The sequence below is a fragment of the Lolium rigidum genome, chromosome 6 (assembly GCF_022539505.1).
Source record: "Lolium rigidum isolate FL_2022 chromosome 6, APGP_CSIRO_Lrig_0.1, whole genome shotgun sequence".
NCBI lineage: Eukaryota > Viridiplantae > Streptophyta > Magnoliopsida > Poales > Poaceae > Lolium > Lolium rigidum.
The window spans coordinates 37,695,644-37,710,614 of NC_061513.1; the positions used below are offsets into that span (position 1 = coordinate 37,695,644).

At 45.6% G+C, this 14,971-nt stretch overlaps 1 long non-coding RNA gene across 1 annotated transcript; it reads left to right on the top strand.

The window, feature by feature from the left end:
• The first annotated feature begins 13,090 nt into the window (after positions 1-13,090).
• Positions 13,091-13,745, top strand: LOC124659691. Its single transcript, XR_006989669.1, has 3 exons — positions 13,091-13,124; positions 13,335-13,363; positions 13,571-13,745. It is a non-coding gene; the product is annotated as an uncharacterized LOC124659691 (long non-coding RNA).
• Positions 13,746-14,971: the final 1,226 nt, after the last annotated feature.

Below are 14,971 nucleotides of genomic sequence, written 5' to 3' on the forward strand. Positions count from 1 at the left end.
GAAGATGTGAAGAATCTACCTCCTATAGAAGATATATGTGAGATAATTCCCCCTTCATCCATGATTGAGGTAAATTCCCTTCAACGCTTTACTAGGGAAGATATTCCGTATTCAAAACCTCCTGCGCAATGCTTAGATGAGTTTGATAATTATATTGTTAAGCAAGAAAATTTTAATATGAGAGTAGAGAATCATCTAATGGAAAATTCTCAGGCTATTAGTCAATTGCATGATATTGTGGAGAGAACCTCCAATGATGTTAATATGCTTGTTAAACATTTTCATATGATTCAAACTCAAATTGATCAACTCACTAAAGTGCAAAATGACTTGTTAGGAAATAATGCTAAAGAAAAACATGCTTATGAAGTAACAACTAGAGGTGGTGTCTCTACCCAGGATCCTCTATATCTTGAAGGGCATCCCAAAAGAATTGAACAAGATTCTCAACAAACTAAAACTAGTGCTCCATCTAAGAAAAAGAAGAAGAAACATAAGAATGTTGTAGAATCCTCTCGAACCTGCTAATGATCCTAATAGTATTTCTATTTCGATGGTTGAAACTGAAAGTGGTAATGAACATGATAAAGATAATGATAAGAATGATACTCCTGATAAAGAAGAGGTTGAAAAAGAACCTGAAAAGCATGCTAAAAATAAAAAATATACTAAAGAAGATTTTATTGCTGAGAAACATGGTAATGAAAGAGAACCTTGGGTGCAAAAGCAAATGCCTTTTCCTGCTAAGAAACTGAAATCAAAGGAAGAAGAACACTATAATAAATTTTGTGATTGGATGAAACCTTTATTCTTGCAAATCCCTTTGACTGATGCTATTAAATTGCCTCCTTATTCAAAGTATATGAAAGATATTGTTACTAACAAAAGGAAAATCGCCAATGAGGAAATTTCCACTATGCTTGCTAATTACACTTTCAATGGCAAAGTTCCAAAGAAGTTGGGCGACCCAGGTATACCTACTATTCCTTGTTCTATTAAGAATAATTATGTTAAAACTCGCTCTATGTGACTTGGGCGCCGGTGTTAGTGTTATGCCTTTTTCTCTTTATAAGAGACTTTACTTAGATAAGTTGATACCTACTGACATATCTTTGCAAATGGCTGATAAATCTACTGCTATTCCTGTTGGTATATGTGAGGATGTTCCTGTTCAAGTTACTAATAAGCCGCTTGATATTAACTGATTTTGTTGTGTTGGAAATGCTCGAAGATGATAATATGTCTATTATTCTTGGGAGACATTTTCTTAACACCGCAGGGGCTGTTATTGATTGCAATAAAGGAAAGGTTACTTTCAATGTTGATGATAAGGAACACACCGTCTATTTCCCCAAGAGGATTGAAAAAGCGTGCGGAGTTAATACTATCTCTCATGTGAGAACTATCAAAGTGGGAACCATCGATTGTCCTATATATGAGCCTAAAGAAGAATATCAAACTCTTGTGATTGGATCCATATCGATACAATTCAAGGTAACATGATTGATTTGAGGTTTATTTCTTCATATGCTATGTAAAATTTATTTGGTGGCAAGACTTGATCAACCTTGTTAACAAATACCTTTTATATGCATAGAGGAAGTAAACAACATCTCTTTCTTCCTCCACTTGCTTTAGTTGCTGTAGCATTTTTAATTTGCAAAGTTTCTTAGTTGATTTGAGATTTCAAAAATTTTCCCGGCCGATAATAATAAACTTAATACCCGGAAAATGTGCATTTTTCAAAGTTTTCAAAAATTCGCGAAAATTACACCGTTGGTCCTATTTTTCGACGAGGCACTGGGAGCACCGGAGGATGACCTGTGGGGCACCACAGGTGCCACACCACGGCCGGCGCGGCCAAGGAGGTGGCCGCGCCACCATGTGGTGTGGGCCCCTCCTTGCCCCACTTTGTCATCTCTTTCTCCCAGCACCTTCTCTCTCCCGAAAAAACTCGTACCAAGTTCCTCTCACTCGCGTTTTTGCTCAAGAGCTCAGGATTTTTCGATCTCTTTGCTCAGCCCAGATTTCCTGCTGAAATTTGGCACATTTGCTCCTTGGTATGTGACTCCTCCACCCATCCAAGTAGAATTTTGTTTGGTTGAGTATATCTTGAATATTTTGCTGCTGTAGGTAACATGTTTAGTGAGCTTGCATGCTTGTTCTAAGTGGTAGAAACTAGTTTTGATGCATGATTAGTACTCTAGCAAGTTCCTATGGTAGTTTCCCTCAATTATATGTCACCAAATCAAGTTTTATATTGTTTGTTGAAAATTTCAGAAAATGAAGAAGTTCAAATTTGGAGAATTGTTCAAGAAAGGAACAACTAAGCACCGGGAGGCCTTCTAGGACCGCTACCCAAATTAGGCGGTCGTACAATGAGGACATCATCGCGCCTAGCTTCGCGCCCGAAGAGGACAATGGGGCTCCTAATGCCTCATCCTTCCCATGTTATGATTTTCTGACAAATGCAGGGATATTGGATGATTTCTTCACCCTTGTCAACAGGGCGGGCTTAGCCACCTACGTTGGAGATGAAAGAGAGCAATACCACATGCTCACCAAGATTTTTGTTGAGAGCTTCAAGTTCCAAAACACGGAATATAATCCGACAGTTGCATTCAAGATCTATGGTACTCCTGTTACTATGGGATTGGATGAATTTTGTCGTGCATTGGATATTGCCCCTGTAGGTACAGCAAGGAGGATCGATAACAACCCTCGGGACTTGTTGGAGCTCTATCGAGGATCACCAATAATGATCTGTCGCACCATTCAGCGGGGCAAGATAAGGAACATTCAACTCCCCGCCATTAAATATTTTGCATATTACATTGCTACTAGCATACTTGGTAGGGAGAACACTAGCAATATTTCTAGTTACCATCTTGCTTTCTTGAATATTGCACTTACTGGACGGACATCTTATCATCTTGGTTCTCTTATTGCTCGCCGCTTGTCTACCAAGGGGCCTATTTTTGGAGGAACTATTGCACTGCGCATTTTAACACATTTAGAGCTTCCTATTGATCCTAATGATGTACCATTAACCCCTAGGAGGCTTGATATCATTGCTATGAAAAGCCATCAATTTGTTACCAACGAGTCTACTTTAGATAATATGGCCTATAGAATGTTGTTTGCTGACGGGGATGAGAAAGAAATCCCTCTTCCCCGGCCCAGGTTTGTTCGATATTGACAGAGCAACCATGGTCGCGCACTAAGGAGGAGGTGGATGAACATATGAAGATACAAGATTTCCATCAGCAACATGACTCCGAGGACGCCGAGCCCTCCTACGATTACACCGTCACGTATCCGGGTGCTTCTTCTAGCACATACCCGGAGTACGATCCATCTTCGTCATACTACGGAGACACTACCTCATGGGATCGATGGAATTGAACTCCACTTAGGCCAAAAGCCTAAGCTTGGGGGGAGGTATACCGGCATCACTCATTCTTTGCATATTATGATTGATGGATACTTGTATATGCTTGTTTAGTCTCTTTGAGTGGTTTTCTAATGGGAGGAAGATGATATTTGGGGAAGTGCTGCCTGAAAACAGATTCTGGGTTGTTACCGTAAAAATTCGTGCGCACAGGCAGAACGTTATTTTGAGTTGCAAATTTTTGTGCATGTTCCCAGGTTGTTATCTAACTTTCATTAGTTGAACACTTTTTGAACTGAGCAACGTAAGATTTTTGTAAAAATCGATTTCTGTACTGGTTGTCATGTTTTGGCAGATTTACGCCATTTCGCTTTTCTGTGTTTCTTTTAGTTTGCTATTTCTTGTTTCCACTTTGTTTCTTTCCCAAAACACAAAAAGACCAAAAATATTTCTGTTGTTTCTCTTCACCATTTGTTTATCTTGGTTTCTTGCATTTGTTTCGCTTTATTTGCTATTGCTAGTTTGCTATAAGAAAACCCAAAAAGATTTTGCTTTGTTTGCTTGTTTCCTTTTGTTCTTGTTCTCAAATTCGAAAACACCAAAAATATTTGCTGTTCTTCTTTGGTTTGTAAAGTTCATCATGAGTTCAATGGTTTTCGGTGGCTGGAGCGTGGTTTTCATTTCATATTATCCAAGCGACACAAGTGAAAAGGCAATAATGACGATCTACGACAATCTGATTGTTGTGAGAGGCTGGTATGAACTCTATTTGTTTTCATTTTTGTACATATACTCATCCATGTGAGCATGCTTAGTTGGTTCATGTGAGGTATATGTCATTTAAGAAAGTCTAGTAGTTCATGATCTCTCATGATTAGCTCCAATTTATTAATATGGGTAGCATGTCATGGATGTTTGCTTGCATTGTTTTATTATAAGTAAGTATGGCATTGTGGTATCCTCCTCTGAATAATTCATTTATATCGACTTGGCACATGCTCACGCATGCATATGACTGAACAAGAGTCAATTAAGCCTCAATGATTTACATTGCTTCGAGTTCTTGTATCACTTTTATGCCTCGAGTTAATTTATTTTGCCGCAAGCATGATTATGACGATTCATCGCTCTCTTGATTTGTCGCTCCCCAGTCTTTTTGCTAGCCTTCACTTGTACTGAGCGGGAACGCTGCTCGTGCCTCCAAACACATGAAAACCAAGTTATTCCAGAGTGTCCACCATAAATACCTATGCATGGCATTTCAAACCATTCCAAGTAAATTCTCATGCGCTACCTTTAAAACCTTCAAAGTGCTTCTCAATTTGTGTTTATGTTTCATAGCTCATGAGGAAGTATGTGGTGTTTAGCTTTCAACCTTGTCATTTACTTTTGACGGACTCTCATATGGAATAGTGGCACATCCGCTTATCCAATAATTTTGCAAAAAGAGTCGGCAATGGGATTCCCAGGTCCCGAATTAATTAACTTAAATAGACACTCCTCCATGGTTTGTGATTGTTGGACGGCACCCGAAGGATTCGGTTAGCCATGGCTTGTGTAAGCAAAGGTTGGGGGGAGTGTCATCATCATAATAAAACTAAACTAAAAGGGCACTCCTTCATGGTATGTGATTGTTGGCAGGCACCCGAGGATTCGGTTAGCCATGGTTTGTGTAAGAAAGGTGGGAAGGAGTGCCACATAAAAATGCAAATAATTCATGGGAGCCGCTCTTGGGAGTCCGGTTGGCGAGGTAGTTGGTGTACCCATTACCATTCGTTGACAACAACAAACACCTCTCAAAATAATTTTACTCCTGCTTTACAAATGAAAAGCTCTAGCGCATGTTAATCACTGCTTCCCTCTGCGAAGGGTCAATCTTTTACTTTTATGTTGTGTCTCCATTATTTCTTTGAGCACTTTCTTGAGAGCACAACTTGTCATTCTTAGTATAATATGCTTGTCTCAAAATATGATTGATTGTGGTATAACTTTGATGCTCTTATCTTTGACAATCACTACTTCTAGTCTTTCTATGAACTCCGAGAGGTGCCCGGGCATTTATGTTTTGCCAATCAAATACAGGCAAGCGAGATACCACTTTATCATACTCTCTTATGAACATTGCAATCCTGCTTATATACATGATTCATGATGCTTATTATTAATTGTTGGTACCTTTTCATGATTGACATAGCTGTTAGATGATCTTATTTGCATCTATCTTATTATGAACTTCTTAAGTATTAGCCATATCATGAGAATATATACATCATATGAGCAAATGTGTTCGTGAAAGTTCTTTTATCGCACAGTTGTTAACTGAATTGCTTGAGGACAAGCAATAAGCTAAGCTTGGGGGGAGTTGATACGTCCAAAACGTATCTACTTTCCCGAACACTTTTGCTATTGTTTTGCCTCTAATTTGTGTATTTTGGATGCAACTAACACGGACTAACGCTGTTTTCAGCAGAACTGTTCCAGTGTCTCGTTTTTGTGCGGAAATCCAACTTTCAGGAAAAACCTCGGGATTTTGACGAAAGGGCCTATTTTCCCAGAATACTGACGGAGCCAGAAGGACAAGTAAGGTGGAGGCCCGAGGGCCCCACACCATAGGGCGGCGCGGCCTAGGGGGAGCCCGCGCGGCCATGTGGTGTGGCCCCCTCGGCTGGCCTCCGACGCCCTCCTTCGGACTACTTATTCGCCTCGACCTAAAAACGCACGGAGAGAAGTCGAAGTCGCCAGAAACCCTCCAGAACGCCGCCACATCGCGAAACTCCGTCGCGGGAGCCGGAAGTCTCCGTTACGGCACTCCGCCGGGACGGGGAATTGGAGGAGATCATCACCGCCATCACCGCCAACGCCTCTCCATCAACCAGCAATGTTTCCCCCATCCATGTGTGAGTAATTCCCTCGCTGTAGGCCGAAGGGGATGGTAGGGATTGGATGAGATTGGTCATGTAATAGCATAAGATTGTTAGGGCATAGTGCCTAGTGTCCGTAGATGGTACTTTTATGATATTGTTGCAACTTGTTATGCTTAATGCTTGTCACTAGGGCCCGAGTGCCATGATCTCAGATCTGAACATGTTATTGATTCATGAAGATATTCGTTGTTTATGATCTTACTCGCAAGTTGTATACACGCGTCGCTGTCCGGAACCAATGGCCCCGAAGTGACGAAATCGGGACAACCGGAGGGGATGGTAGTGACGTGAGGATCACATGTGTTCACGGAGTGTTAATGCTTTGCTCCGGTACTCTATTAAAAGGAGTACCTTAATATCCGAGTAGTTTCCCTTGAGGCCCGGCTGCCACCGGCTGGTAGGACAAAAGATGTTGTGCAAGTTTCTCATTGCGAGCACGTACGACTATAATTGGAACACATGCCTATTGATTGATTAGTACTTGGATACCGTTTTATTATTATCTCGCAAATGCCCTGCTATGATTGTTACATGAGTTTCTCTCATCCATGCAACGCCCGCCATCCGTCCCCGTGCCTACGATATTTTAATCCTGCTTGTTTACTAAAATCACTACTGCTGTCTTTGTTACTCTGCTGCTTGTTATTTCACTACTGCTATCGCTATAAAGCTGTACTACTCGATAAACTCTTGCGAGCAAGTCTGTTTCCAGTGCAGCTGAATTGACAACTCAGCTGTTAAGGCTTTCAAGTATTCTTTGTCTCCCCTTGTGTCGAATCAATAAATTGGGTAATACTTCCCTCGAAGACTGTTGCGATCCCCTATACTTGTGGGTCATCAAGGGAACCAAAGGTTCCGCCCGCCCGGCAGCTTCTTCTTCGGCGCCGATGTTGCTGGCGCCGGTATCTTGGGTCTCTGGAGGGGAGATAAGATCCTCCTCCGCGCGGTGATCGGGAGATTTAGGGGCCGCGCGCCCCGAACTTGTAGGGCCCCCCCGGAGGGGAGGCGGAGATGTTGCCGAGCACCGGATGGTGTCGGGCTTGAGACGAGGAGGAGGAGTTGAGGTTCCGGCGGAGCCGGCGAGCCCTCAGTCCTAGGCCCAAGCTTGAGCGCAGGGCTGAAAAAGAGAAGGAGAAAGAATTGGAAAAAAGTAGCTGGAAAAGACTTGGCAAAGGCAAGAAAAGCAAAGGAACGGGACTTACCCGGAGGAAGTGGGCATCTGTTTGCTCTTGTAGCGCCTCGTGCCTACTTGCTTCCCGGCAAAAGCCTCGGTCCGGAAGCGTTTGGCCGGAGGGTCTTGGCTTGGCCCGGCACCCGACGCCGGGGTCTTGTTCTTCTTGCCCCCGACGACGAGGTTGTCCAGGAACTCCCGGCCAACCTCGGCCTGCAGCGGGGTGGCGTGCTCGTGAATCTGCGGGTTGACGTTGGTTGAGGAAGGATCTACAGGGGAACAATGACGGTAAAATATGAGAGGTCAAATAGAGAAGCTACCTCAAGCGTGGTCAGGTCGTCGGACGAACCAGCGGGCTCCGGCGGAGACCTGCGAGGCGCGAGGCTGCGGTCTTGCCCATCTTCAGATCCCTCCAGTAAATGACGGGGTCGGGGTCGAACTTGTCCAAACCTCGCTTTTGGGCAGGGCCTCGTCGGTCAGATTCGATGCCGGGGAAGCGGTCCTTGGCCTGAAAGAACAAGAAAGATAAAAAAGGGTTAATCACAATGCAAAAGTTACCGGTACGCCGACCCGAGTTGCGTAACTTCTTACATCTTGGGTCGGGGGGTTAGTGGAACTGAGAGGCCGAAGGCCCCATTCCCAATCCTCCGGCATGGCGGTCTGACAGATTTGGCCGGCCTTGAGGACAACGTCCTTCTTGCTAAGGGGAATTCCGGTGATCTTTGTAGGATCACCGGGACCATACATCTCGCTCATCTTGTGCATGCGGCGCTTGAGCGGAAGCACCCGGCGCGAGATAAAGGCGCGGATGATATCATCAGAGCAGATGTTGGTGTCCTTCATCAGTTGCCTCATAAAGCGTATGATCCGGTTGGTCTCAATATGAGAGTCCTTCGGATTGTAGCTCCAGTTGGCCCTCGAGGGCGGCGCCGGATTGAAAGGTGGCAGGTTGATAAGGTCCGGGGCACCCTTGTTCTTCACGTAGAAGAAGGTCCCTTGCCATAGCCGGCATGACTCGAGACCGGAGAATTTGAAGAAAGGGCTCCCTTGACGGGAGCCGATGATGCAAGACCCGCATTGAACGGGGGGTTTGGGTTTAGGAATGTCCTTGCCCTGAACGGAGTTGATCCGAAGAGCAAAGAAGCGGGCAAACGTCTCACGAGTGGGACGAATGCCGATATAAGCCTCCATGAAGGTGGCATAGCAAGAGAGGTAAAAAATGGCGTTGCCGAGGAGATGGTGAGGTTGAAGTTGATAAAAATCAAGGAAGCGCCGGAAGAAATCGGACGCAGGAAGGCCGAAGCCGCGCTCAAAGTGAGCAAGAAAAACAACTCGTTCACCGGGTTCGGGAACCGGTTTGATTTCGTCGCGAGGAAGCCGGCAGGTCACTCCTTCTGGAATCCTCCTAGACCGGTATAGCCAGTCAATCTCGAACTTAGTAACGTTGGAGCCCATCCAGGCCCCACGGGTGATACCGGAGGAATCCATGCCGGAACCTTCGCTAGAACTACCGGATGCACGATTGCTACCGGATGCACGATTGCTACCGGACTCGGCGTCCATCCGGGCAAGATCGGCGGAAAGTCCGTCGGAAGATCTGCTACGCCGGCTAGCAGAGGAAGACACAGAAGAAGAAGTAGAGGAGGATTCCATACTAGACATGGAATTTGACGAAGAGAAACAAGAATCCCACAATATACCCCCGCGTGAAGATCTACGAAAGAGAGAAAAAGCAAGAAAAAGAAGAAGTAAATACACTACCGAGTCGAGATCTAGAAAGCAAGCAAAGAGGAGTAAATCCGAGATTAAGCCTAACTCGAGGCGGCGGAGTAGTTGAGGAAGAGGTTCGCCGAAGGAGCGACGAGCCAAAGGCCGGCGAGGTAGTCCGTCGGCGGCGAGGTGAGAAGAAGCTCGAAGAAGCACCAATGCCGCGGCGGGGCGAAGCGGCTGCGAAGTTCTTCGCGCGACGAAGTCCGGCGACGTCCGGCGAGCGGTATCGAAGGTTCGGCTGGGCGGCGGAGCTCGGGCGGCGAGCGGAGCGGCGGAGCGCGCAGAGAGCGAGAAGTACTTGTGCGCGAGGAACTGGAGAATGCGAGGAAAGGAAGAAGGAGAAGCGGTTCCCCCTTATAAAGGAAGAGGGAGATGCGGGCCGAAAACCGCTGGGCCTCGGCGGTTTGGGTCGTGGGCCGCGACGGTTCGCTCCACGGGCCGCCACGTGGCACAGTGATACACGCGAAAAAATAATAAGCCACAGGGAGGTGCCCACGGATCCAGTGAAGCGGTTGGGATTCGCTGTGAAGCAGTTAATGCGCGTGCAGAAGCCGAAGGAAGTGACCCACGACAACGGCGCGTCGATCCACGGTGCGCATGTCAGCCGACAGGCGCGGGGCCCGAGATATTCTCGACGTCGCCGAGGAAGTGTTTAATGACTAAGATGCCGGAGGATAAGACACCGGATAATGTATTAAGAAGAAGAGATAGCGATGACCTGGGCAAAGATGCCGGATCCAAGCCTAAGGCCGGATAGATTAAACCGGTATCCTAAAATAAAGAACCTGGCATGGTCGCGTTGGATAGGATCCGCCACACTATACCGACTTCGGGGACTAATGTTGGGGGGATGACCCCGGTATGCCAAAGGCATGCCAAACCGGATGGTTTGAGCCATCAAGATACCGGTTTAATGTTCGTACCGGAACTTAGAGATAAGAACTTAGCCAAGTGAAGCTAAGCCGGTATCCCCCAGAGGGGTATGCCGGAGCCGGATAAGAAGATACCGGGCTACCGGAAGGAAGAGCAGGTCGGCAGGACTCGGTCAAAGATTCTCTCCGAGCTAGAAGACAAGGATGAGCTAAGCAAAGTAGCTTTAAACGAAGGGCTGACGATAAAGAGAAGGATGACGGTCAAAGAAGCCGGAGGACGTCGGCATCCCCGATTAAAGAGGACTCCGGTGTCTTCTATGATTAAAGTAGCTTTGTAAAGTAGTTTGTCTAGTCAAAGATGCCATTAGGGTTTCTTGCCCTGTAAGCCACCCTCTCCCCTATATAAGGAGAGGGAGCAGCCCCTCTTACGGGCGGACACATGAACACAGAAGAACTTGTACTGAGAAACTTGTAACCTGTTGAGATCAATAGAGAAGATGATCTAGAGCGAGTTCTTCCTTATGTCTTTCTTCTTCAACCTCTAGCCTTGGCTAAGTTCTTGAGGAAACCATCCGGAAGTTCATCCCATCTAATCACAAACCCTCCCCCGAATCCTCTTGCGTCCATTCGGCCCCAACCTAAGCTATCCTATGGCATCTGTTTGTTCACCACGACGACAGTCGACAGCGGACACAGCACGGACTGCGCGCGTTTTGCATCTTGTCGCCTCGGGTTCACATGGCGGTGGGTCAGCGGCCGCTTCGCTGTCCTTTCTACGCGTGTGTTGGTCACTGCGGTGCCATCTTGAAATAGCGGCTAAAAACGTCAGAATGGAATAGGAGGAGCTGAAAGTAGCAGGCAGCAAAATAGGGCCATACATACTCAAACAATCAAACGTTAAATTGTTTGATTGGAAACTACAAATATATCAACTAGATAAACATATAGTTCCGAGAACTAATCCTGTCCAACTCCTCATATCAGACCGTTTACATGGTTGGCTAGAGGATGAGATACCATCATAATATCGTATCATGCAGTGTTTAGCTATATCGGACACTGGACTTTGTTGCCCAGAAAAATTTGCTCATTACGCAGAAACAATTCATATTAAAACAAAAACAAAAATAAAAAAAAACACAAGTAAAGAAAAATAAATAAATGAATGAATAAATAAGAAGGGAACAAAATGAAAAAAATAACATAAAAAGTAAGAGAAAAATGAAAAGGACACTTAAACAGAAATAAGAAAATGATAAATGGGAAACAGCAAAAAGAAACTAATGACATACCTGGGCCGGCTCAGGAAGAAGACTTGCGCCGTAACTGACGCTATGGGCATCTCAGGAATTCCCCTGGCTCAGTATCAACGACTGTACATTGAGCCCCCCTTGGTCTGTATGGCTCGGTCGGCCCGGCCGGTTAGTGTGTCTAGGTGAGTTGCTGGTGGCCCAGGTAATAGTCTTCCCCCATGTCAATGGCTGGCGGCCCGATCCGGTTGATATGGTGCTGTTGTGTCTGTGTGCAACTGTGCAGGGGTGCTCACCTTGTTGTGGGGTTATTCGAAATTTCCCTCAAAAATAATAATTGTGGTTTTTTTTAGGGAATTCAGCACTTTATTGATCAACTATAATCATTACAGAGAACTCCTCGGAGAAAGTCCGGAGCCTCAACAAGAAAAAAAGAGAAAACTAAAAGTTCTGCTCTACAAGCTAACAAGTGTGAACTCCTTCGCTATCAGCTTGATATCTTGGATGACAACGCCAATCCCTGTCCAATCCATGGTAGGAGATTGAATCTGAAGCCAAGATGATCATGTTGAAGCATTCTTCTCGAGCCAGAGCTAATGCACGCCTGAAGGATAATGCTTCGGCAAGTTTCGGCGATGTAACCGCATCAAGGACTTGACTGCAAGCAATCAAGCATAGACCGACAACCATTTATCGGGACTGATTGAACCTAGGTGTTTGGAAGCAGTAGAATGCGGCAAAGCCACGTAGCACTACAGGAAAACATGCAGATACCGACATCCATTTGTCAGAGCCATCAGCGTGGCGCATACGACTGAAAAATGACCATCGGCATAGCTGGAGGTACGCCGACGGCCACCGTCGGCATAGCCTCGCCGTAGGCATTTCCAGCGCTCTACCGACGACAACCGTCCGTGTAGATCGGCAGGGCTGGGCCGACAGGAGTGCGGCTGGTGCAGCCGCACATGCCCTAAATTCTTGACTTGGAACTTCAGAGCAGGCATGACATCAGGAATGACGAACTGGGACGAAATATTCATGTGCTTTCTGAGTAATAAGATGTTGCTTACTAAAGATAATTTAGCTAAACGTTGGTGGAATGGGTGTATAAAATGTGTTTTTTTCTGGAGAGCAGGAGACTATTGAACACCTCTTCATAACTTTCCCTTTAGCTAAACTACTTTGGCGCACGATGAATTTCACATTTGATCTTCCACCTCCAACCAATATTACGAATAAGTTTGGTAATTGGTTAAATGGAGTTGATAGACAATCTAAGGCTTTTATCCGTATTGGGGTTTCTGCCTTATGTTGGTCTATATGGAGGGCGAGGAATGATATCATTTTTAACAAAAAACCATCTTTTCACTTTTTGTAGGTTATCCATATGGTGTCACATTGGGTTCAGTTGTGGGCTCTCTTGTCACCGGAAGGTCAGCGGGATGCTATGGCTACTGGATGCACACAGCTCCAGATGGTCGCTCAGGATATCTTGTGCCAGGCTGGCTGGCGACACAATAGGCGGCTACGCTGATGTGTAGTCTTTTTTTGTTCTTTTCTTTCGCTGGTTGTTTTTTGTATCAATTCTGGGCGATGCTTGAGATGTTTTCAAACTTTGTACTCGTATATTCTTAATAAAAGGCCGTGTGCATATGCAGAAGCCGGGGTTTTATCCCCGTTTCGGAAAAAAAAAAAAGACTAAGGTGTACGGTGACTATGCAGCTGACGTGTCAGTTAGCTACAAAAGTAAGCATCATTGCTCTAATGTTCATACTTTTACGTGGGTAATGTGATCTGTTTATCTACTGACAACATATCGATGCAAACAAAGGCTCACACTGTTAACATATAAACTGACAAGATTATTTTATAATGCTTCTGAACCAGATTTATAACTTTCTTTGATTTTTTTATACTAATGGCTCATCTAAAAAATTATATGTTTCTTTGACGCAGCATCTAAAAATGACCCGCCAGGCGGTAAGGTAAAGTTTTTAATGAAATTCTATGTCAGATACTAGACTGGGTTCAGCTATTTTTGACACGAATCATCAAATTTGGATTTCTGATCTAACACGGGGATACTCGAAATTAATGAAATAGTTAAGCCTGAAGGTCACGCAGTTGAACAAAATAATGGGACTGCTCAATTTTGCAAGTTGTGACATATAGACAACTTTTATGGAATGCAGTTTCCCCCAACGTCTTATCCCACTGACCCCAATGGATTGCAACTTGTGCTATTGTACCTCAAAGAAGCCTGCGGCGACATTCCCATTTATATCCAAGAGAATGGCAAGTCGATCTAGCTTCCATTTACTACATAATCTCCAAATTTTTGGTTCAGCTATTCTTGGTTAAACCATATCAATGTTTCTGTGCGTGTCATCGTTAAATTTGCAGCTTATAAATGTTAGGTGAACATATATATCTTTTGCCCTCTGTTCCTTCCTCTCTCTAGGCAGTGCATCTAGAAATGACACTCTGAACGACACCGACAGGCTCGAGTACTTGAAGAGCTACATAGAGGGAACATTTTTTTTTTGAGTGATCACCGGGGGGAGCGAAAAGCTCCCGCCTGAATTTTCCATTTCATCAGAGATTGGGGTGGAACCCCCATATTTTTGTGGCAACAGCAGATTTTACACGGGGAAGGAGGGAGACATCACTCGACGCAACCACGAGGGAGTGAGCTCAAAACAAGAACAAAACCCAAACAGAGATCATGGCCGTTCGGGGAGGAAGTAGGTGAGCCACAGGTCGACATCGGCGCGGAGATCAGCAGGGAGTCTGGCCCGCCACAAGATGGCGTCATCACGGCAGTTCTTCCGGAGCAGCGTCAGGGAGGGAGGGAGCCCTTGAAACACCACGCCATTTCGGTGTTTCCACAGGTGCCAGAAGCACAGGAGGCGGAGGGTGGAGGACGTCGAGGAGGGCGCGGACGCAGGCAGCGCGCAGGTAGCAGTAGCATCCACCGGCCAGGCATCGTCGCAAGCAGCGCCCATGGAGGTCCAGAAACGGCGGGCAAAGGGGCAGCCGAACATGATGTGAGCCGGCGTTTCCTCGGGGCAGCGGCAGAGCGGGCAGCCACTGGCGGCGAGGTCGATGATCCCTTTATAGAGGGAACATTGGCTGCATTAAGGTGGTCAATAAAAAAAATCCCTATCTTTTTTTTCCTCCAGCAATGTAGTTTCACTTATCTGGGCCGCCTTGTCAAAAGATCTTGAGAGTTCAGACCAGCATGCTCTATTGCTCTGCAGGAATGGAGCCAACGTGAAAGGCTACTTCACCTGGGCCTTCTTGGACGTCTTCGAGTTCCTGGCAGGGTACCAGTCACGTTACGCCTGTACCGTGTCGATTTTGACGACGAGGCACTGCCACAGCATGCCAGGCTATCTGGTCGCTGGTACTCTGCCTTCTTGAAGAACAACGGCATCCATGTTCAGAGTGAGCTAAACAATCCAGGATCGGATGCTGAACAATGAGTTAGCTCGTTCGGTACAAAGTTTATAACTTGGGGTCAACGTACATATATACTGTTATTGCATACGGATAGATATACGATCCGTGTAGTTCTCTCTTATTTCTTTTCT